The sequence below is a fragment of the Cetorhinus maximus genome, chromosome 2, assembly GCF_964194155.1.
Source record: "Cetorhinus maximus chromosome 2, sCetMax3.hap1.1, whole genome shotgun sequence".
Taxonomy (NCBI): Eukaryota; Metazoa; Chordata; class Chondrichthyes; order Lamniformes; family Cetorhinidae; genus Cetorhinus; species Cetorhinus maximus.
Window position 1 is genome coordinate 103534848 of NC_135880.1, and position 23840 is coordinate 103558687.

General features: G+C 44.9%; 1 pseudogene; it reads right to left on the minus strand.

The window, feature by feature from the left end:
- Positions 1-3943: 3943 nt before the first annotated feature.
- LOC144690455 (small ribosomal subunit protein eS17 pseudogene) lies at positions 3944-4390 on the minus strand (annotated as a pseudogene).
- Between the last annotated feature and the right edge of the window lie 19450 nt (positions 4391-23840).

The window sequence follows — 23840 nt, forward strand, 5'->3', positions numbered from 1 at the left end:
GGAATCCAGGGGGAGGAAGGGGTGCAGAGAGTAGAGGGTGTCCAGGGAGAGGAAGGAGTGTGGAGGGGGAGAGAGTAAGGGTGGAGGAAGAAGTAAGAGTGGAGGAAGGAGCCAGGAAGGGAGTTGGAAGGTGTGAAGCTGGAGGAAGTGTTAAGTGTGGAGGAAGGAGTTGGGAAGGGGAGGGACTAAGCAGGGGACGAGTCTGGGATGGGTGGCAGGACCGGGCAGGGGGGTTGGAAGGGGTTCCGGGGGGAAGGGGTGCGGATGGGGGGATGGGTGCGAAGAGGGAATGTGCAGGTGAACATGCACAGGAGAAGTCGGATAGGTTCATGTCTGCCTCCTGGGGAGTGAACTGAGGGTGAGCATGGTATGAAGGAATGGTGAGAGGGACCGAGGGCAGAGTGAGTCAATAGGGTGGGAGGGGGAAGGTTCAGCAGTGGTGATAGAAGGGACGGCGAGGGTGGTTGGTGGGGACCCGGAGGCAGATACGGACCCTGGGGGTGGGAAGGGGGAGGTTGGGGAGGTGAGTGTGGATGGGGATGGGATTTTCGTGAAGGAAGGGAACGTGCATGTTCACCTGGACATTCCCGAAGGAAAAGGGTTGTGGCTGGTAGGTAATGGGTGGGGGGTGGAATGTGATGCCGGGGTTGGGGAGGGCGTTAATTGTGATGGGGGAGAGGAAATGGGTGACTGGGGGAGGGAACAGGACAGGGGAGCAAACGTAAAACCAAATTAGCACCATGCTGTCCAAATCGAAAGTGAAACAACAGTCGTAGTGGGCGAGATCAGGTGCTGCATGGGAGTGTGATCAGTGGGTGGACGGAGATGCGGGTCAGCTCAGATGGACAACTGAAAGCGAATTCCAGCAGGCAACATTGAAAATGCTCAGGACATTGGGATGAGTGTGAAACGTGAAAGATCCGCATACATGGGGGAGTACTTGCACGAGGCTCCGAAAGGCTCTGTGGGAGAGACAGTTTTCCCTTCAGAGTCACTCATGGGCCGACTGCTCCCTCTGTGGTGAGGGGTCTTCCAGGCTGCTTACTTTCACTTCTTCACTGGAGGAGGAGTCCTATTGGCTGCAGATGAGGATGTAGATGGAGCTGAGGGACTGACTGGCTGGGTCACTTGGCAGAACTCCCTGTGAACCAAAATAGAGATAAGTGTTGCATGGCAGCAGAGTCAAAAGCAAGAGAAAGAGCACTCACAGTTGCGTTGAAGGAGGGATGATGTGATGCAGGATCCTCATGTGGATGTTCACCGCCAGCCTCATTGTCGCTGCAGGCATGGTCCACGTCCTCACCACTCAGTGCAATGGCACACTCCTCAAAGTGAGTGAGGGGCCTAATATGGGCCACTCCACCCCTGGTCTGAGGCCTCTCCCTGCTGATGTGAGCAGGCTTCTCCTGCATGAAAACAGATGGAGAGAGTGTGAGCAGGACATATGGCACTGTATGGAATGTTTGTGTGGTGAGCGGAGCCATGGACAGGATGAGGATGTGAGCTCCAGAGGATATGAGTCTGATGGAGATGTGAGGGTGTGTGTGAGAGTTAGTGGTGTTGTCCCTTGAGGTGTGAGATCCCTGTGGATGTGTGATGAATTTTTGAGTGTGTGAGAGTGATACGAGTGAGTTACATGGGTGGAATTGATGAGACTATTCATCCTGTAGCGGCACTGGGTGGCTGTCCTCTTTTGCAGGGCATTGACGCTGACCACCACTGCCAAGCCTGGTTGGTAATGCTGCTGCCCATCCTGTGGCCAGGGCAGTGGTAGAGGGTATCCCAGCGGGCCTCCACAGCATCCGAAAGGTGTTCCAGTGACATGTCGCTAAACCTGGGGGCTGCAGTCTTCTTTCCTTTTGTGGACATGTTTCCTGCAGCAGTCATGGGCTGGAAGCACTGAGGTGTGTGCACACGACTGGGCTTTAAACATGGCCCCCAGCATGATGAAGCGGCAAGGCGATGGTGGGTGGACGAATGAGAACCGGCCCACTATGGAAACGGCGTGTTTCCTGGGAATATGTAAATAATGTGGCAGGTTTGGGACAATACGGCATGAAATCCCACCATCGCGGCTGGTGGGTTTTACCTGCCCGCTACCGAACTTAATGTGAATATGGGATGATTCCATCCTCCAGCAGAAATAACTGGCACTCGTGTTTAGCTGCACTGACGAGGGGAAATGTTTAGCTGCACTAGGGGACAGTTCTGTCTTTTGCTCCAATGGAGGGAATCCTGGAATAGGCAGTGTTTGGGATGGTTTTGGCTTTGGTATCACTTTGTCAGAGCTGGAGCAGGGGTCTGGCCACATACAGTGCTGCAGTGTAAACACAAAGAGATCCTTTAGATTGAGCACCACTGTGGTGGAAAGAAAAGATTTGACAGAACTGCGGAATTGTAATAAACTTGCTGTATTGGACAGGTTTATTGTTAGAAATAGTTAACTTTATTTACAGAGCTCCTGAAGAAGCTACATACTTGAACCAGGTCCACGACTAGAAAGTTCCACCCCTAAGATTACCCATACTTGGGGCTGATTCATCAGTACAATCACGTGATCCCTAAAACGGTATGAAAGATTTTACTTAAAATCACTACATTCTTCCCTCTTTAATTTTTTTTTACATTTCTTATTTACAAGAATATCTTAATCCATAACATATACAAATATACACAGTTCATGCAATTATAGATTAAGTCTCTGAGGTGGTTTTCTAGTTTGGTTAGAGCGACGCAGCTCTACGACTTAAGATTCTCCCACTGGATCAACTTGATCAGGAATTGCAGCATCAGGGGCATCCTGAGACAATGGCAGTTCAGAATTATTTACCTCGACGGAGGCATCAGGTGTGTCTATTCTATGTCAATCTGGCACCTCAGGGATCAAAGGTTCGGCTTCAATTTCAGGTGGAGTAATTGGTTGTTGGGGTGTCTCTCTGCTTTTTAGATGATCCACATGTTTCCAAACAATCTGGTTTTCCAACTTCCACTTGGTATGACAAAGGTCCTGTCATACAGGGACCCATCTTGGCCCATTTCCAAAATTTCACACGAACACTGTCTCTCCCACAGTAAATTTTCGAGCTTTACTGTGAATATCATGATTCACTTTCTGACTACTCTGGTTCTTCTCTATCTTCCCCTCTAAGTTAGGGAACACCAGATTCAAACTTGTATGAAGGGGCATTTCATTAGTAATTCAGACAGTGTTGAACTCGTAGTTGCTATAGTTGAGAAAAAATTGTGGAATTCGTATTTCTAACTTTCCTTCGGATAACTTCTTCATTCCTGTTTTAAAAGTTTCCGCTCTTTCTCCTAACCCATTGGATGAGGGATGACATGGTGCTTTTTTAATATGATTAATCTCATTTAAGCTCATGAATCTCTGGAATTCCATACTAGTGAACACAGTACCGTTATCCAACGCAACTTCTGTTCGGCCATGTACACTAAAACATTGGCGTAGCTTTTCAAAAGTTGCACATGATGTTGGTGATCTAACTTCATACACATTAATCCACTTAGAATGTGCGTTCACGATCAATAAAACATGATACATAAAAATGGACCTACATAGTCTATATGTAGTCTAACCCAGGGTTGACCAGGCCACTCCCACGGATGCAGTGGAGCTGAAACAGGCAGCACAGCCTGCACTGGAGTGCTGCGTTTGACTGAAGTAAAGAGCTTCAGTTGGAGATTAGTGACTGATGGAGTTTAAGGGTTAAATTAAGGGTTAAGTTATATCTGAAATCTAGTCTTTCTTTAATTTAGCAATTAACTAAAAGTTGCTATTAGGGTTGGAAGGTAAGTTTTAGCCTTAAAACTGGGCTCATACAGGCTCTGCTTGCAACTGTAACTAGTTAATTAGATAACTGGCTTAACCAAGTTTTCAGAGGCTAGGTTCAGAGAGTATAAAAGTAGGCTATCTTATAGTGCTGACTTTGTCTTTTTTTCATTGTAGAGCATTGTGGTACAAATAATTTGAGATCCTTGGAGTCCTGAATGCCACTCCTACTGAAGGCTGTGTGGCCTGCAGATTGGACAAGCTGCCAAAGTCCAGCAGCTTCAGTATCTCCTTGGTATCTGGGTCCACCTCAATCATCTGATCCAGAGCAGAAACCTCTGGGACATAGTTATCCCCCCTCTCCCGCTCTTCTTCCTGCAGTTTGATAGAGTTGCCTCTGACAGGCCCATGCTGAATACGCTTCATTAAGTGTGTCACATACCCTGCAATTTTGTTGCGAAGTTTCTTGCTGGTGGTGATGGCAATCTCCTCGCAGACCCTATTGTTGGTGTGGAAGTCATTGCCAAGGCGGGCGTAGTATTTCTTAATGATCTCCCGGGCAGCTTTCTTGACCATCTTAGTCCTGACATGACCCATCTTGGATGCCAGACGTCAGCAATGGAGTGCTGTGTTTGGCTGCAGTAGAGAGCTTCAGTTGGGGATTGGTGACTGAGGGGGTTTAAGGGTTAAATTAAGAGTTAAATTCTATCTAAAGTCTAGTCTTTCTTTAATTTAGCAATTAACTATAAGTTGCTGTTAGGGTTGGAAGAAGGTGAGTTTTAGACCGGAGAGGAGAGGCCAGCGAGAGCGGTATAAAAGGGTGCGAAAAACAGAGGCCAAGACCGGAGAGGAGAGGCGTACCCTCAGGACCTTCAGGTGGTAGAGTTCGAAGTGACATCATGATTCAAAAAGCAATGCGACACAGGGGAGGCAGCTGATTGGTAAGTAGGGTCAGGTCAGTACTTCTACTTCTACTTTTTCTACTAATTAAACTGCTGAAGTCCATTAACTTAAACAAAATAAGGTGAGGACTTTGGACTGCACTTGGGAGTGTTTGGAGTGGAATAGGGCCCCTAGCATAATTAGTATTCTTTAAAAGGAGTAACTAACGAGCTTAGTCTGAAGGGAAGTCATGACAGCAGAGCTCGCATCCATGATATGCTCCTCCTGCACAATGCGGGAAGTCATGGACACTTCCAGTGCCCCTGGAGACCATGTGTGCAGGAAGTGTGTCCAGCTGCAGCTACTGGCTAACCACATTTCGGAACTGGAGCTGCGGGTGGATTCACTGTGGAGCATCCGTGATGCTGAGATTATCGTGGACAACACATTCAGTGAGGTGGTCACACTGCAGGTAAAGACTGAACAGGCAGAAAGGGGATGGGTGACCACCAGGCAGAGTAGAAGAAGGTAGGTAGTACAGGAGTCCCCTGTGGCCGTCCCCCTCTCTAACAGATATACCATTTTGGATACGGTTGGGGAAGGTGGGACCAGTACAAACAGGACAGGTTGCATCTGGGCAGGACCGGGACCAATGCCCTTGTTCGGGGGAGGATGTTTGCTAGTGCTGTCGGGGAGGGTTTCAGCCAGAATGTCAGGGAGATGGGAAACTGAGCAGGAAGACAGAAGAGGAGGAAACAAGGATAGAAACAACAGACAGAAAAATAAGAAGCAAAAGTGGAAGGCAGAAAAAAAACGGTGAAAAAAAACGGTGAAAAACAAATAGGGCCATAGTGCAAAATAAAGCTAAGATGACTAACAAGGTTAAAAAGACAAGTCTAAAGGCAATATATCTTAATGCACGGAGCATTTGCAATAAGGTAGATAAATTAACAGCGCAAATGGATATAACTGGTTATGATATAGTTGCAATTACGGAGACATGGTTGCAGGGTGACCAAGGATGGGAACTGAACATCCATGGGTATTCTATATTTAGGAAGGAAAGACAAATAGGGAAAGGAGGTGGGGTTGCACTGTTAATAAAGGAGGAAATCAATGCAATAGTGAGGAAGGATATTGGCTGGGAAAATCATGATGTGGAATCTGTTTGGGCGGAAATAAGAAACACTAAGGGGCAGAAAACATTGGCGAGGGTTGTCTATAGGCCCTCAAACAGTAACGGAGATGTAAGGGAAGGCATTAAACAGAAAATTAGAGACACATGCATTAAGGGTATGAATGTAATCATGGGTGACTTTAATCTACATATAGATTGGACAAACCAAAGTAGCAATAATACTGTGGAGGAGGATTTCCTGGAGTGTGTATGTGATTTTTTTAGATCAATACATTGAGGAACCAACTAGTGAGCAGTCTATCCTAGAATGGGTATTGTGCAATGAGTAAGGATTAATTAACAATCTTGTTGTGTATGTCCCTTGGGGAAGAGCGACCATAAAATGATAGAATTGTTCATTAAGATGGAGAGTGAAGAAGTTGAATCCGAAACTAGGGTCCTGAATCTAAATAAAGTGAACTACGGGGGGTATGAGGCGTGAGTTGGCAGTGATGGATTGAGGAACCTTACTAAAAGGGCTGATGGTGGATAGGCAATGACTAATATTTAAGGAACATATGCATGATTTACAATAGTTATTCATTCCTGTCTGGCGCAAAAATAAAACAGGAAAGGTGGCTTAACCATGGATTACAAAAGAAATTAGAGATAGTATTAGATCCAAAGAGGAGACATATAAAGTTGCCAGAAAAAGCAGCAAGCCTGAGGATTGGGAATGGTTGAGAATTCAGAAAAAGTGGACAAAAAGATTGATTAAGAAAGAGAAAATGAAGTATGAGAGTAAACTTACAGGGAGCCTTCTATAAATATGTGAGGAGAAAAAGATTAGCAAAGACAAATGTAGGTCCTTTACAGTCAGAAAAGGGAGAAATTATAATGGGGAGCAAAGAACTGGCAGAAGAATTGAACACATATTTTGATTCTGTCTTCACAAAAGAGGACACAAGTAATTTCCTAGAAATGTTAGGGAACCAACAATTTAGTGAGAGGGAGAAATTGAAGAAAATCAGTATTAGTAAAAAAAATGGTGCAAAAGAAATTAATGAGGTTAATGGCTGAAAAATCCCCAGGGCCGGATAATCTACATCCCAGAGTATTAAAGGAAGTGGCCCTGGAAATATTGGGTGCATTGGTGGTCATCTTCCAAAATTCTTTGACTCTGGAGCACAGCAGTTCCTACAGATTGGAGGGTGGCAAATGTAACCCCACTACTTAAAAAACGAGGGATAGAAAAAACAGAGATTTACAGACCAGTTAGCCTAACATCAGTAGTGGTAAAAATGCTAGACGGCGGGATTTTTCACACTGCCCACCGCTGCAATCTTCTGGCCCCACCGTAATTCAATGGACTTATGGCTGGGACTCTCCCACGTCCGCGGCAGGTTGGAAAATCCAGGCCCAAGTATATTATAGAAGACATGGGGCAGAATTTTGCCCTTGATGGGCAGGCGAGCTCCACCAGCTCGGCGGCGGGCAGGCAGCCGATCGCTGCCGCCGAATCGGGCCCTGCCGCCATTTTAAATAGGTGGACTGCCCAACGGGAAGCGCTATGCGCTTCCTGTGCTGGGGGTGAGGCATTCCCTAATTGCCAGAATGCGCTCTTGCACGCATGCACGTGAAAGAGCGCACATCTAAGTGCTGTCTCAGGGAGAGCGCTGACAGTGTTTGAAACTTTAAAAATAGAAAAACAAAAAAATTATTAACGTGTCCCCCTCATGTGACAATGTTAATAAATATCACAGAAACTTTATTAAACCTTTTAAAAACAGACATGAAACTTCATCCCACCAGTGGATGAGGTTTCATGTTTTTTCTGAAGCCCGCTGGGGCTCCTGGCCTGCCCGCCAGCCTTAAGGTTGGAAGGGCAGGGCCTTTAAGTGGTTTAACTACTCTGTCAATGGCCTCAATTGGCCATTGACAGGTCGGCGGGCAGACAGCTGATCGCGCTGTCTGCCCGCCTTCCTGAATATTTAAATGGTGTGGGATGACATCTTGGGTTCCCCCCAATGTCATCCTGCATCATTTTCACGTTGGCGAGTGAGCTCCGCCCCCAGCTCGCCAACGGAAAAATTCTGCGCATGGTAACAGACACTTGGAAAGTATTAATGGGATTAGACAAAGTCAGCATGGGTTTATGAAAGGGAAATCATGCTTAACTAATCTACTGGAGTTTTTTGAGGATGTAACTAGTGGAATAGATAAGGGAGAACCAGTAGATGTGGTATATTTGGATTTCAAGAAGGGTTTTTATAAGGTGCCACATAAAAGGCTAGTGGGCAAAATTAAAGCACATGGGATTAGGGGTAATATACTGGCATGGATTGAGAATTGACTGACAGACCGGAATCAGAGAGTGGGATTAAACTGATCTTTTTCCGGGTGGCAGGCAGTGACTAGTGGTGTATCACAGGGATGAGTGCTTGGACCCCAGCTATTCATGATATATATAAATGACTTGGATGAGGGAATCAAATGCAATATTTCCATGTTTGCTGATGACATAAAACTGGGTGGGGTTGTGAGTTGTGAGGAGGATGCAAGGAGGCTTCAGGATGATTTAGACAAGTTGTGTGTGTGGGCAAACACATGGCAGATGCAGTATAATGTGGATAAATGTGAAGTTATATGCTTTGGTGTGAAAAACAAAAAGGCAGAGTATTATTTAAATGGTAATATATTGGGAAATTTGGACGTACAAAGGGATCTGGGTGTCCTTATATACCGGTCAATGAAAGTAAATAGGCAGATGCAGCAAGCAATTAGGAAGGCAAATGGTATGTTGGCCTTCATTGCAAGAGGATTTGAGTTTAGAGGTAGGGATGTCTTACTGCAGTTATACAAGGCCTTGGTGAGACCACACCTGGAGTATTGCATGCAGTTTTGGTCTCCCTATCTAAGAAAGGATATACTTGCCATAAAGGGAGTGCAGCAATGGTTCACTAGACTAATACCAGGGATGTCCTGTATCACGAGAGTATAGAAGAATGAGAGGGGATCTGATTGAAATGTGTAAAATTCTAACAAGGCTAAAAAGACTGGATGCAGGGAGGATGTTTCCCCTGGTTGGGGAATCTAGAACCAGAGGCCATGGTCTCAGGATACGGGGCAGACCATTTAGGACTGAGATGAGGAAAATTTTTTCACTCAGAAGGTGGTCAACCTGTGGAATTCTTTACCACAGAAGGCTGTGGAGGCTGGGTCACTGAGTATATTCAAGAAAAAATGATAATTTTTTGGATATTAGGGGCATCAAGGGGTATAGAGAGAAAGTGGGAATATGGCGTTGAGATAGAGGATCAGCCATGATCATATTGAATGGTAGAGTAGGCTCAAAGGGCCGAATGGTCTACTCCTGATCCTAGTTTCTATGTTTCTAACATCTGTTGTTGCTGACACTGGGGACAGTGTTTAACCATTTTTTCTGTATCACAGTCTATATTTGATGTTATAAAGTTGATCTTAAGGCAACTTTTCTTAGTGGAAACACAACTTTATTTACAAGGCAAAAGCAGCAACTACACGTGTGCATCAAACTCCATTACTAAAGAAGAAATCTCTCCTAGTGGTTCCCCATGCTGCTAACACATTGGTCTACACAGATCATGGCCAGAATTTTACAGTCAGCGTGCGGGGGCAGGCACGTAATATGACGCTCGGTGATGTCGGGCATGCATCCCCGCCAATAATTGATAGGCCTATTAAGGCCATTAACGACGTAATTAATGTCGCGGGATGAGGCAGCTCCGTGCCTCATGGAGATTGAAGCGCTTTTTCGCGCGCACGTGCGAAAGAGTGCTGGTCCTGACTCTCCCTCCTCCCCCCGCCCGCTCAGGCAGGGTTAGTGCTACCGCTCACGTATTACACCGGGCGGGATTTAATTGGCCTGCCCATGTAAAATGGTGGTATGGAGCCAATCGCGGGCAGCGGTCAGCTCCACTACTGTCCCCGCCCGCTCTCACCGAGCCCACCTGATACAGGAAAAATACAGGCCCTTGTGATCTCACAATGCAGGAGTATTCTTCAAGCTACAGTCCTACATTTCCCTGAACTATAATTACTACATTCCTCCCCTTTAACATTTCTGTATATTTTGTATTTACAGGGATATTTATCTCATGACATGACAATATTTACACAGGTCATGAAAGTACAAGTTCGGTTTTTCAGGTGGTTCCCTGATCCGTGTGGAACGTCGTAGCTCCATGACTTTCGATTCTTTTGTAGGAAACACATTCTCTGCAACCGCATTAACATCAGTAACCTCGTCAGGCATAGGCAGTTCAGTGTCTTCCACTCTGACAGAGACATCGGGCATGTCTGTCCTTGGTTGAGCAGCTTCAACAGGAACAACTGGTTCATCAATGGTTACAGGTGAAGCATCATTTTGTTGGGGTATCTCTCTTTTTCTTAAATGATCCACATATTTACAGGTGATCCAGCCCTCCACTTCCTCGTGATATGATCCGGTCACTGAACTAACTTTACCAGGTAACCACTTCGGTCCTCCACCAGAAGTCTTTACATATACTGCTTCTCCAACTGTAAATTGTTGCTCACGGCTTTGCAAATCATGAACTGCTTTTTGGTTCCCTTGACTTTTCTCCACCTTCCCCTCCAAGTTAGAAAGTATTAGGCTTAGTCTTGTCCAAAGGTGGTGCCTTGATGAAAAGGTAGAGGCATATTCGGAACTCCTGGGTAAGCAAAGGATGCGAACTGGCACTTGTATCGCTGGATTGACTTGTGTTTGACCAGCGTTCGTGTATGGTAATTCCAGTAGTTGCAAGTGAACAAATGGTACAGTCATGGGTTGCCTCTGATCCAGAGTTCTAGAATGATTCACAAAATCAGGCTGTTGAGCAATGCTGAATCCCACACAGTACAATTTTTGTTTAAAAATCGGTGCCTTATCAGTAATTCTGCATCCTCTTTCCACGCGTCTTCTCCTTTCTACCACAGAATTTAGTCTCGGCCTTCTTTTTGACTTCACTGTCGGCCTGATTTCTCTCATCTGAAATCTCAACTTGTCTTAGTTCAGTAGTTGAGCTACCCATAACCTCATTATCTACTCACATCTTGGAAAGTTCTTCAACTTTTGCTTTCAAAAACTCTTTAGTTTCATTTAGCTGATTCTTCAGCTCTTCTGTCTCCTTCTTGTATCTTTTGGCTTCCTCCTGGAAACTTGAACATTCCTGCATCTTCTCTGCCAACTGGTTCTTCAGTTTGTTCAGAGAGGTGTCAAATTCTTCCTGTTTCTTTTCGCAATTTTTAGAGGCACAAACTTTGACCTGAGGGATCCGTGTAGTGTGTGAAGGTCTTTCAACAGGTTTCCTTTGTGAAGCTCGGTCGCTTTATCTTGAATTCTGTAATTCAGCAGAGTCTCCTTGAGTTTCTTCTGCTGTTCTTCCATGTCTTTGTTTAAGACAATCTTCATTTCTTCAGGTTGCTGAATATTTACACATCACTTTCTCATCCTGTTGCGGTCCTTGGACTCTTCAGGCTCTTTCTGAAAAATGGCACAGGCTGAGGAAACATCAAAGGGCAGGCAAGTATATTGGTATAATCCTTTGTGGGTATTTATGATTAGGAATTCCCAGGAGGCATCATCCAGCTCCAGTTGCTGATATGCGTGACTTGTGACAAGCTTTGTATATGTTGTCCTTCCTGCTAGTTTGGCATATAGGTCTTCAATCTTGGAAATAGGGTACCTGTCCAGTTTGGCTGCTCTGTTGACTGTTAATTTATAGGGCAGAATTTCCTGCCAGTTGAGCGGGCGGGCCCGACCCAATCTCCAGCAGGTGGGGAGCCAATCCCCGCAGGAGAAGCAGGCCCCGCCGCCATTTTAAGTGGACGGGGCAATTAAGGCCTGCCCAGCGTGTGACACCCAGGGGGAAGTGCTATGCGCTTCCTGTGAGGGCGGGGGGGGGGGTGGGGGGTGGTGGGATTCCCCAAATGCGAGAGGGCGCTCTTTCACGCATGTGCACGAAAGAGGCACATCTCCCTGAGGCAAAGTGCTGCCTCAGGGAGATGGCTGAAAGTTGTTCAAACATTAAAAATAGAAAAATAAAAAAATCCTTAACATGTCCCCCTCATGTGACAATATCACACGAGATGGAACATGTTAATAAGTTTCACTAAAACTTTATTAAAGTTTTTTAAACCCCACATGAAACCTCATCCCGCCGGTGAATGAGGTTTCATGTTTTTTCTATTGCCCGCCGGGGCTCCTGGCCTGCCCACAAACCTTAAGGTTGAACGGGCAGGTCCTTTAATTGTTTTTATGATCCTGTTAATGGCCTCAATTGGCCATGGACAGGTTGCAGGCCCGCAGCTGATGTTGCTGTACCCCCGCCTTCTTGAAAATTTAAATGGAGCGGGGTGATATTGCGGGTTCCCCCCCAACGTCATCCTGCGTCATTTTGCGCATAGGCGAGCGGGCTCCGCCCCCTGCTCGCCAAAGGCAAAATTCAGCCCAAAGTCCCCACAGATCCGGACGGTCTGGTCTAGTTTAAGGACAGGGACTATGGGTTTTGCCCACTCTGAGAACTGAACCACTTTTATGACACCCAGCCTCTCTAGCTGATTCAGTCAGCGTCACCCTTCTCTCTCAGGGCGTATGGCACCAGACTTGCTTTCAAAAAGCGAGGGGTTGCTTCTGGGTCCATGTAAATCTTGGCCTGTAGGCCTTGAATTCTTTCAGTTCATCCTTGAAGATGGAGTCATATATTTTTAGCAGCTCATAAACTCAGATTCATTGACGTTTACAGCACAGAAGGAGGCCATTTGGCCCATCGTGTCTGTGCCGGTCAACAAAGATCTGACTACACTAATCGCATTTTCCAGCGCCCGGCCCAAAGCCCTGGAGGCTATGGCAATGCAAGTGAATATCTAAATACTTCTTAAATGTCCCTTTCAGGCAGTGAGTTCCAGACTCCCACCACCTTCTGGCTGGAAAAATTTCTCCTGAACTCCCCTCTTAGCCTTCTACCTCTTACCTTAAGTATATGCCCCCTGGTTATTGATCCCTCTACTGATGGAAAAAGTGGCTTCCTATCCACCCTATCTATGTCCCTCATAATCTTTTACACCTCTATCAGGTCCCCACTCAATCTTCGCTGTTCCAAGGAAAACAACCCCAGCCTATCCAATCTTTCCTCATACCTCAGACCCTCCAGACCAGGTAGCATCCTGGTAAATCTTCTCTGCACCCTCTCAGGTGCAATCACATCCTTCCTATAATGTGGTGACCAGAACTGCTCCAGTTATGGCCTAACCAGTGTTTTCTACAGTTCCAGCATAACCTCCCTGCTCTTGTATTTTATGCTTTGACTAATAAAGGCAAGTATCCCATATGCCTTCTTAATCGCCTGATCTACCTGCCCTGCTACCCTCAGGGATCTGTGGACATGATCACCAAGGTCCCTCTGATCTTCAGTATTTTCCAGGGTCCTACCATTCATAGTGGAATCCCTTGCCTTGTTAGCCCTCCCCAAGTGCATTACTCACTTTTCTGGGTTGAATTCCATTTGCCACTGCTTTGCCAACCTGACCAGTCCATTGAAACCCTTCTGCATTTTGCAGCTATTCTCCTCACTATTTACCACCCTACCAATTTTCATATCATCTGCGAACTTCTTGATCATACCCCCTACATTTAAGTCCAAATCATTTATGTACACCACAAACAGCAAGGGCTGTTTCATTCTACTTTTTAAAATTGCCAATCACTAGTTTCCGCATCGATGAAAGTTATTTTTCGATTTAAGCTGCCTCCTCTCATTTTTCGGTTCGTGGGGGCTGTTTCCCGCTTTGTGGTGGAGTCCTGGCTTTTCGCGCCACTTTTGGCTGGACTGTCCCCACCCGACTAGGAGAATGGCGCCATTTGCACCTCTTGAGTTTCTTGTGAATCCCTTAATGCACTTTCCATTGCCAGTGCTATTTCTAACGCTTTCTTAAAATCAAGATTCACTTCAGCCAGCAGTCTTCGCTAAATAGCATCCTCCTGCACACCATATACCAAATGATCTCTGAACATATCATTCAGGGTTTCACCAAAATCACAATATTCCATTAGTTGTTTTAATTTCACCACGTAGGTAGCAGTTGTCTCCCTCTGGATTCTATTCCGTGAATTGAACCTGAACCTCTGCATTGTGACTGAGGGCTTGGTTTAAAAATGTCCCTTGATGAGGTCTATTAATTCACTGAAGGTCTTCGAATCAGGGGCATTGAAGGCCGTCAAGCTTCGAGTTAAACTCTAGGTCTTGCTCCCACAAGTACTCAGGAGAATCACTCTCCTCTCTTCCTCCTCCATGATTTTGACTGCTTGAAAGAAGAACTCAAGACATTCTATATATTGAGGCCAATCATCTGTGGCTGGCTCAAAGGGATCAATTCTGCCAAACTATGGCATTTCAGATGAGTATATCTTTTATTTTTAACAAACATAGGTACTCACAATCGCAGGGCGAGGTACAGCACCGAATCTGATTTATCCTCATCACCACTTTGTTATAGAGTTGATCTTCAGACAACTTTTCTTAGTGGAAACATTTAACTTTATTTACAACACAGCAGCAGCAACTACACATTTGCATCAAACTCCATAACTAAAGAAAAACTCTCTCCTTGAGGTTCCCTGCGCTGTTAACACATTGGTTTACACAGATCATGTGATCTTACAACACAGGATTATTCTTAAAGCTGCAGTCCTACATTTCCCAAAACTATAATTACTACACCTGACCACCAGATATAGCTTCACACAAGCATCTTCATTTTCGAAATGCCTGGATGTGCACCATGAAGCTTTGTCAAAAGTGGTTCTCTTCCTTGCGAAGGGACGACAACTCTTGATCCCCACAACAAGATTCCATCTTGACAACTTAACTCTGTTTTACGGGCATAGAATGGTTTTATCTCTTCAGAGGCTGGTGCATTCGACCATCCTTGCAATACCTGTTATCGGACTTTTGATAAAATTGGATCCCGGTTTGTCCAATTCTTTATCTGCTTTGCACAGTCCAGGAAATTCAACACAAGTACAACTTCTTGTGACACTGGAGCATGTATAATGCTTTCTGGCAAGATAAGATGACCGAGGGCATCTGCATTTGCTATATGCACACCCGGACGGTGCACAAAGGTTAGTGATATGCTGACAAAATCAAAGCCCATCTTCGATTTCTGGCAGAGGTTATCAGCAGAACTGCCTTATCTTCATTAAATAAATCCATTAGTGGCTTGTGATCTGACACTATTGTGAAATGTCGACCATGCAAATATTGATGGAGTTTCTTTACTCCAAATATTATAGATAAACCTTCTTTTTCAAGTCGTGAGTAACCCTTCTTGGCTGTAGAGAAGGTTCAGGAGACATAGCCTATTGGTCTTTCAGAATTACCTTCCATCCTGTGTGACAACACAGCTCCCACCCCGTAAGGAGATGCGTCACAGGTTAATTCTTTTGATGGGTCATAATGTACTAGCAGACATGATAGGTGTAATAGCTATTCTACTTTATGAAGGTTTCTTCTCGTTGTGCCTTTCATGACCATCTATGGCTCTTCTTCAATAATAAGTGTAAAGGGGATAAGAATGTAGACAAATTTGGCAAGAAGCAACCATAATAATTTATCATGCCCAAAAAGGCTTGGGCTCAGTGACACTGGTAGGAGAGGGCACCTCCTTGATTGCCTTGACTTTCTCCTCTACTGAATGCAACCCTTGGGCATCCACTCTATGACCCAATTAAATGACTTCTGTTGCTTGCAATGTACATTTCTCTTTCTTCAATCATATACCAGCTTCCAAAGATCTCCTTAAAACCTCTTCAAGGTTGGCCAAATGTTCTACTTCCATTGTTCCTGCGATCAGGATATCATCCAGATACACTACAACTCGGGGAAGCCCTGGTAGTAGGCTTTCCACAATTCTTTGGAAACTCGCACAGGCAAGTGATACACCAAAGGGTAGGCGTGTATATTGGTACAGGCTCTTGTGCGTGTTGATGGTTACATACCCACTAGATCTGTTGTCCGGCTCTAGCTGTTGGTGTGCATGGCTCATGTCCAGTTTGGTGTAGGATTTTACTCCAGCAAGCTTCGCATATTGATCTTCAATCCTCCGGGTAGGATATTTATCTAATTTAGCAGCATTGTTCACAGTTAATTTGCAGTCTCCGCAAATGGAATAGTTTGATCTGATTTTATCACAGAAACTATGGGCGCTGCCCATTCCGAACATTGGACTGGCTGAATTATCCCTAACTTCTCTAAGTGGCACAATTTTGCATTTACCCTCTCCTTTAGGGCGTAAGGCACAGGCCTGACCTTAAAGAACTGGGGTGTTTCCTCTGAATCTGCGTGTAATTTTGCTTGTAGGCCTTTTATCTTTCCCAATTCATCACGAAGTACGCTGTCATACTTTTTTAACAGCTCTAACTTGAAAAATTTCTGACCAATTGAGCTTAATTTCTTTTAACCAATCACAGCCCAGAAGATTAGTTCCTTCACCTGTTACAACAATCACTGGAAGCTGGGCTGTCTGTTGCCTGTCGGACCAGGTACAGAGGCAATGTCTTTCACCTGTACTGCTTCTCCAGAGTACATATTCAGTTGAGCTGTGGTTTGCTCCAGATTTAGTGGCTGGGTACATTCACTTAGGTATTTAAATGTATTCTTCCACCACTGTGGTTGATGCTCCCATGTCTACCTCCTTGAATAGAGGCTTCCCATTCACTTGAAGGGTGACTGTGATTGGTTCAGTTTTTACTGCTTTGGCATTGTATAGGGAATAGATATGAGTATCAGCAGCTTCTGGTTCAATTATATTGTGCACTTCAATCATCTTGGTCTGATATCTGATTGGTTGGCTAGATTTTGCCCAGCATTGCTTTATAACATGCCCTTTCTTGTGACAGTGGTCGCATTCTTCCTCTTTAAATCTGCAGGTTTCCAGTACATGGTTACCCCAACATTGGTAATAAATTAATTTCTGAATCGCTGGTGAGATGCTTCTAGTATTCCTTTTTGTCTTTTGAGCAGTAGAGGCTGTATTCCACTTGGCGGTTGACTCCCTGGTTTTCACGCCAACTGAAATCTGCATCCCACCTACCCCCGATAACCTATTACCCTCTTGCTTAATAAGAATATATCCACCTCTGCCTTAAAAATATTCAAAAATGTTGCTTCCGCCACCTTTTCAGGAAGGGAGTTCCAAAGACTCATGACGCTCTGAGTGAAAAAATTTTGCCTCGTCTCTGTTTTAAATAGGTGACCCCTTTATTTTAAAGTGACCCCAGTTCGAGATTCTTCTACAAGAGGAAACGTCCTCTCCACATCCACCCTGTCAAGACCTCTCAGGATCTCATATGTTTCAATCAAGTCACTTCTTATCCTTCTAAACTCCACCAGATATAAACCTAGTCTGTCCAACCTTTCCTCATAAGACCCATTCCACCCATTCCAGGTATTGGTCTGGTAAACCTTCTCTGACCTGTTTCCAATGCATTTATATCCTTCCTTAAATAAGGAAACCAGTACTGTACACAGTACTCCAAATGTGGTCCCACCAATGCCCTGTATAACTGAAGCATAGGGCAGAGTTTTCGCTGAGCAGGTGGCTGTGTGGCCAACCTGCTTGAGTGTAAGATAGCGCATGATGATGTTGGCGAGCACCCCAACGCCATCGCACACTCACACAATATTTCGGTCGGCGGATGTGCGCTAAACTCGGAAGTGTGCCTGCTGACAATTAAGAGGGTAATTAAGCCCATTATTGGCACAATTAACAGAGACTTTTCATTGCCCATCCAACATTACGGTTGGTGGGCAGGCAAATCAGCCAGGCGGCATTTGCATTTTTCAGGAAACCTCATCCATGGGTGGGATGAGGTTTCCGTGATAAATTAAAATAAAAATAATTTTCTGTGGACAGCATTTTCATTATCTACATTTTCAGGTGACTGATTATGAAGCTTGGACACTTTTTCCAGTTTCTGTGACCTTTATTTTAGGCTGTTCAGGTCTTCAGCTCCCTGATGCAGCTGTCTACCTTCAGGGAGCTTTCTGTGAGCGCTCACCGATGCCCGCGCTGACTTCAGTGCTCACCCTCCTCCCACCAACGCCCCGGCAGCGCTGAGCCTTTCAGCACGCATTTCACGCTGGCTGACCGTCAATTGGTCAGTCAGCATGAAATCACGGTTGGGGGCCAATCGTGGTCAGTGGTCCATTTCCCCAGCCGATCCCTGACCCGCCGATCGTGCCCGTCCACTGACCTAAAAATCCCGCCCATAACCTCACTACTTTTGTAATCAATTACTCTCGCAATAAATGATAATATTCTATTAGCTTTCCTAATTACTTGCCATACTTGCATATTAGCCTTTTGTGATTCATGCACTAGGACACCCAGATCCCTCTGCACCTCAGAGCTCTGCAATCTTTCACCATTTAGATAATATGCTTCGCTTCTATTCTTCCTGCCAAAATGGACAATTTCATAAAATTCTGCATTAAACTCCATCTGCCAGGTCTTTGTCCACTCAATTACCTGCCTATATCTGTTTGTAGCCATCTTATGGCCTCTTCACAACTTACTTTCCTACCTATCTTTGTGTCATCAACAAATTTGGCAACCATCCCTTCAATCCCTTCATCCAAGTCATTACATCAATTGTAAACAGTTGAGGTCCCAGCACTGATCCCTGTGGCACGCCACTCGTTACATCGTGCTAACCTGAAAAAGACCCATTTTTGCCCACTCTCTGCTCCCCGTTAGCCAGTCAACCTTCCGTCCATGCCAATGTGTTACCCCCTATACCATGAGCTTTTATTTTCTACAATAACCTTTGATGTGGCACTTTATCAAATGCCTTCTGGAAATCTAAGTACAGTACATCCACCAGTTCCACTTTATCCACGACACATGCTACTTCCTCAAAAAACTCCAATAAGTTGGTTAAATACGATTTCCCTTTCAGAAAATCATGTTGACTCTGCCTGATGACCTTGAGCTTATCCAAGTGCCCTGCTATAACTTCTTTAATAATAGCTTCTAACATTTTCCCTATGACAGATGTTAAGCTAACTGGCCTGTAGTTTCTCCCTTTTTGAATAATGGAGTTACATTTACTATCTTCCAATCTAATGGGACCTTCTCCGAATCTAAGGAGTTTGGAAAGTTAAAGCCAATGCATCTACTATCTCACTAGTCACTTCTTTTAAGACCCTAGGATGAAGTCCATCAGGACCTGGGCTCTTGTCAGCCCACAGCTCCAACAATTTACTCAGTACCACTTCTCTGATGACTGTAATTTTCCTGGCTTCCTTCCTCACTTCCAGTTCCTGGTTTATAGCTGTTTCCAGGATGTTACTTGTATCCTCTATAGTGAAAATTGATGCAAAATACCTATTCAATTCATCTGCCATCTCCTTGTTTTCCATTATCAATTCTCCAGACTCACGTTCTATAGGACCATCGTTCACTTTGTTAACTCTTTTCTTTTTAAAATATTCATAAAAGCTCTTACTAACCGTTTTTACATTGCTGGTTGGCTTTCTCTCATACTCTAATTTTTTTCCCTCCTTATTAGTCTTTTAGTCATTCTTTGCTGTTCCTTATATTCTGTCCAATCTTCTGGCCTCCCACCTATCTTTGCAAAATTATATGCTTTTTCTTTAAGTTTGATACTATCTTTAACCTTTCTAGTTAACCACACATGGTGTGTCCATCCCTTGGGCTTTTTCTTACTCACTGGAAAGTATCAATTCTGTGCATTCTGAAATATCCCCTTAAATATTTAGCCAATGCATCTCTGTTGACCTATCCCTCAACCTAATTTGCCAATTTGCTTTTGCCAGCTCAGCTTTCATGCCCTCATAATTACCCTTATTTAAGTTTAAAAATTTAGGGCAGAATTTTGCCGTCGGCAAGCAGGGGGCGGGGCCCACTCGCTGACGCGTAAAATGACACGGGATGACATCGGGCGGAACGCCTGATGTCATCCCGGCCCATTTAAATTTTCAGGAAGGCAGGATCAAAATTAGCAAAATCAGCTACGGGCCCGCCGACCTGCCAATGGCCAATTGAGGCCATTGACAGGATCAATTATACAATTAAAGGACCTGCCCGTCCAACCTTAAGGTTGGTGGGCAGGTCAGGAGCCCCGGCGGCAAATAGATAAAACATGAAACCTCATCCACCGGCGGGATGAGGTTTCATGTAGGGTTTTAAAATGTTTAATAAACTTATTATGTAAATTATGAACATGTCCCATCTCATGTTGTCACATGAGGGGGACATGTTAGGGATTTTTTTTTTCAATTTTTCATATTTTTCAAAGTGTAAACCATCTCCCTGAGGCAGCACCTAGCCTCAGGCAGATGTGTGCTCTTTTGTGCGCATGCACAAAAGAGCACACTCTCGCTTTTGGGGAATTCCCCCCACCCGCACAGGAAGCACATAGCGCTTCTCGCCGACGTCACGCTAGGCGGGCTTTAATTGGTGCGCCCATGTAAAATGGCGGCAGGGCCCGCTTCTCCAGCGGGAATCGACTCCCCGCCCGCCGGAGATTGGGTCGGGCCCGCCCGCCCGACAGGCAGAAAATTCTGCCCTTAGTCTTGGACCCACTCCTCTCTCCCTCAAACTGAATGTAAAATTCAGTCATATTATGGTCGCTGCTACCTAGGGGCACCTTCATTATGAGATCATTAAGTACTCCAATCACATTGCACCATACCAGGTCTAGTATAGCCTGCTCTCTGGTTGGCTCCAGAACATGCTGCTCCAAGAAACTATCCTGAAAACATTCAATGTACTCCTCATCTAGGAAACCTTTGCCCATCTGACTTTTCCAGTCTATATGTAAATTAAAATCTCCCATGATTATCACCGTGCCTTTATGACAAGCTCCAATTATTTATTCCTTTATGCTCAACCCTACCATGTGGTTTCTGTTAGGAGGCCTGTACACAACTCCCACAAGTGACTTATTGCCTTTACCATTTCTCATCTCTACCTAAACCGTTTCCACTTTGTGGCTTCCTGAACTTAGGTCATCCCTTTCTAATGTACTAATACCATCATTAATTAACAGAGCCACCCCTCCACCTTTTCCTCACTTCCTGTCCTTCCTAAATGACCTGTATCCTTCAATATTCAGGTCCCAATCCATGTCCTCCTGCAGCCACGTCTCTGTAATGGCTATCAAATCATAATTATTTATTTCAATGTGCGCTCTCAGTTCATCTGTTTTGTTTCAAATGCTCCATGCATTAAGGTACAAAGCCTTTAGTTTTATCCTTTTATTCTTTTTATAACCTCTAGTTTCACCTGTTGATTTACTAGATTTGTACTCTCTATCCCTTCCTGTCACAGTCTGTTTGTAATTTCCCATAATAATACTTTTCACTTTTGCCTTGTCTGTACTCTTTGGTTTACCCCATCTTCCCAAATTTGATCCCTTCCCCCCACTACTTAGTTTAAAACCCTCTCTACTTCCCTAGTTAAAAGGCTCACAAGAACACCAGTCCCAGCACAGTTCAGGTGTAGACTGCCCCAGGAGCCCCGGCGGCAAATAGATAAAACATGAAACCTCATCCACCAGCGGGATGAGGTTTCATGTAGGGTTTTAAAAAGTTGAAGTTATTATGTAAATTATGAACATGTCCCATCTCATGTGACATTGTCACATGAGGGGGACATGTTAGGGAATTTTTTTTTCTATTTTTCATATTTTTCAAAGTGGAAGCGATCTCCCTGAGGCAGCACTTAGCCTCAGGCAGATGTGCGCTCTTTTGTGCGCATGTGCGAAAGAGCGCACTCACGCTTTTGGGGAATCCCCCCCGCCCACACAGGAAGCGCATAGTGCTTCCCGCCGAACGCCACGCTGGGCGGGCCTTAATTGGCACGCCCACATAAAATGGCAGTGGGGCCCGCTTCTCCAGCGGGGATCGGCTCCCTGTCCACTGGTGATTGGGTGGGGCCCGCCCACCTGACAGGCAGAAAATTCTGCCCCTACACTCTATTATAAATTGCACCTCTTGCAATAAACCCTACTTACAGCACCTCGTTCCCCCTATGCACCAAATTCCCACTTGAACCAAATTCCCAAATATACTCACTCGTCTTTGTCTCACTCAAGCCAAAATCTCCCCTCTCTGATTGTGCACCTCTTACTGATCCTTTAAATTCTACCATCTGCTGTGGTGAGATTTGGACCCATGTCCCCAGAGTATTAGCCTCTATCAGGAAAGTGGAGTTGAGGCTTATCAGATCAGCCATGATCTCATTGAATGGTGGAGCAGACTGGATGGGCTGAATGGCCTACTTCTGCTCCTACGTCTTATGGTCTTATCTAATTACTAATCTAACAACATCCCACTACACTACCATCTTCTCTGAAGGATAGCTGAAACACCAGCAGCCCCTAAGATGAAGCAGCTGCAAGGGCTCCCAGGTTTCAAGAAGCATCTATCTAGGTCCTTTTGGCAGTAATCAGGGCTAGAAGAGCAACATTGGTGTGTCCTGAGTGTAGGATAAGAGATGGTACAGGCTATCAGGCAGTAAGTAACAGACAGAATCTGAGCTACATCCACCATCCCACACAGAAACTGCCACACAGTGCTAGAAGAGGTTCAATGATCTCACAAAGATAGATAAGGTATGCCTTGGGCAGTTATTTAATGATGGCTTAAATTAGGGGCATGTTTGGCACATACGTTGGAGAGTTATTCGTCTCCTCTTGACAACATTTAGATGAGGCAGAGTGAAGGGACTAGCATGCTTTTCTGGAAGATAATTCATATGCAGGATTTCAGAAGAGCATTTGTGGCAGTAGCCATGAAGAATTTATTCCATTCTGTTTTGCATCCTCAGAATGGATGGCAATACTGAAGAGAATCATTGACTTCAATAAAACCTTTATAGAAAGGAGGGCAGATTTTCTCATTGTTTTTAATATAGCTATGGCCTCAAGGTAAATGATGAAACATTGGGATGTTTTGTTTGGTTAGCTAAGTGTCTAACACATATAGAAAGCAATTGCTATGTCTAGAAATTTCCAAACCCAGCACTAAGAAACTCACAAGGGTAAAATTTCTGTTCCCCCTATGGAATGGTTACACCTCTTGCAATATCTGCATCACCCTCTTAAGGAGATTCCAGGACCATTTCCTCGCTTTCCAAATCCAGAGGGCTGCAGTTTAGCAAGAGTCAAGTCTTTGGGAATTATCAAATATGTGTAGAATTACAGCTGCAGTTTAACCAGCCAAAGTTACATTGCATATGAACACAAAGCACTAATAAGCTTCCCACTGTTTGACTTCAGTGTGTTGAAGCTCCTTTTCTCAGGCTGCAGGCCATGATCCCAGCGTGGGCCCCACTGGTTAGCGGTATGGAGTATTCCTCTCCTGGCTCTACATTAGATTCTTCTGAGGACCAGAAATGTTGAAACCCCTGTGTTAGGGAGTCTCTGGCCCTGGGCCCAGCCCCTGCCATGTCCTTCGCTGACACTGATGGCCTTATTTGAGCTTGGCTGAGAATCCACTCCCAAAGACAATCCTGGAATCTCCCCTGTTCGGCAGGAATCTGGGTGCAACTTAATGTTTGGCCCTTCCAGCAGAATTACAGGGAAAGTGCTCCTGAAGTGCCACAGGTATTCAGCACCCGCTGTTGTTAGCATCCTATCGAACTGCAAGTGACAAGTGTAGAGCACTGAACTGGCATTGATTTCTTCCATTTGATCAAACGGGATTGAAGTTTGTTTCTTTATCAAAATCCTAAATCAACACCATCCTGCACTGGCATTGAAACCATGGACACTATTCTAGTTCTCATGGACACACTAGATAGACCAGGACAAACTCGCAACAATAAGACATACCATCTGTCAACTGGATCATAGCCATGGAGACATTAGTAGGTAAGACTCTTCCAGCTTTTGAGCTAAATAAGGGCACAAAGGAAGAAGTGTGCTATGTAAAAAAGGGAGCTAAATGTTATTTAGGTGTGTGTTTCTCCCATGCTTCAGTGAAT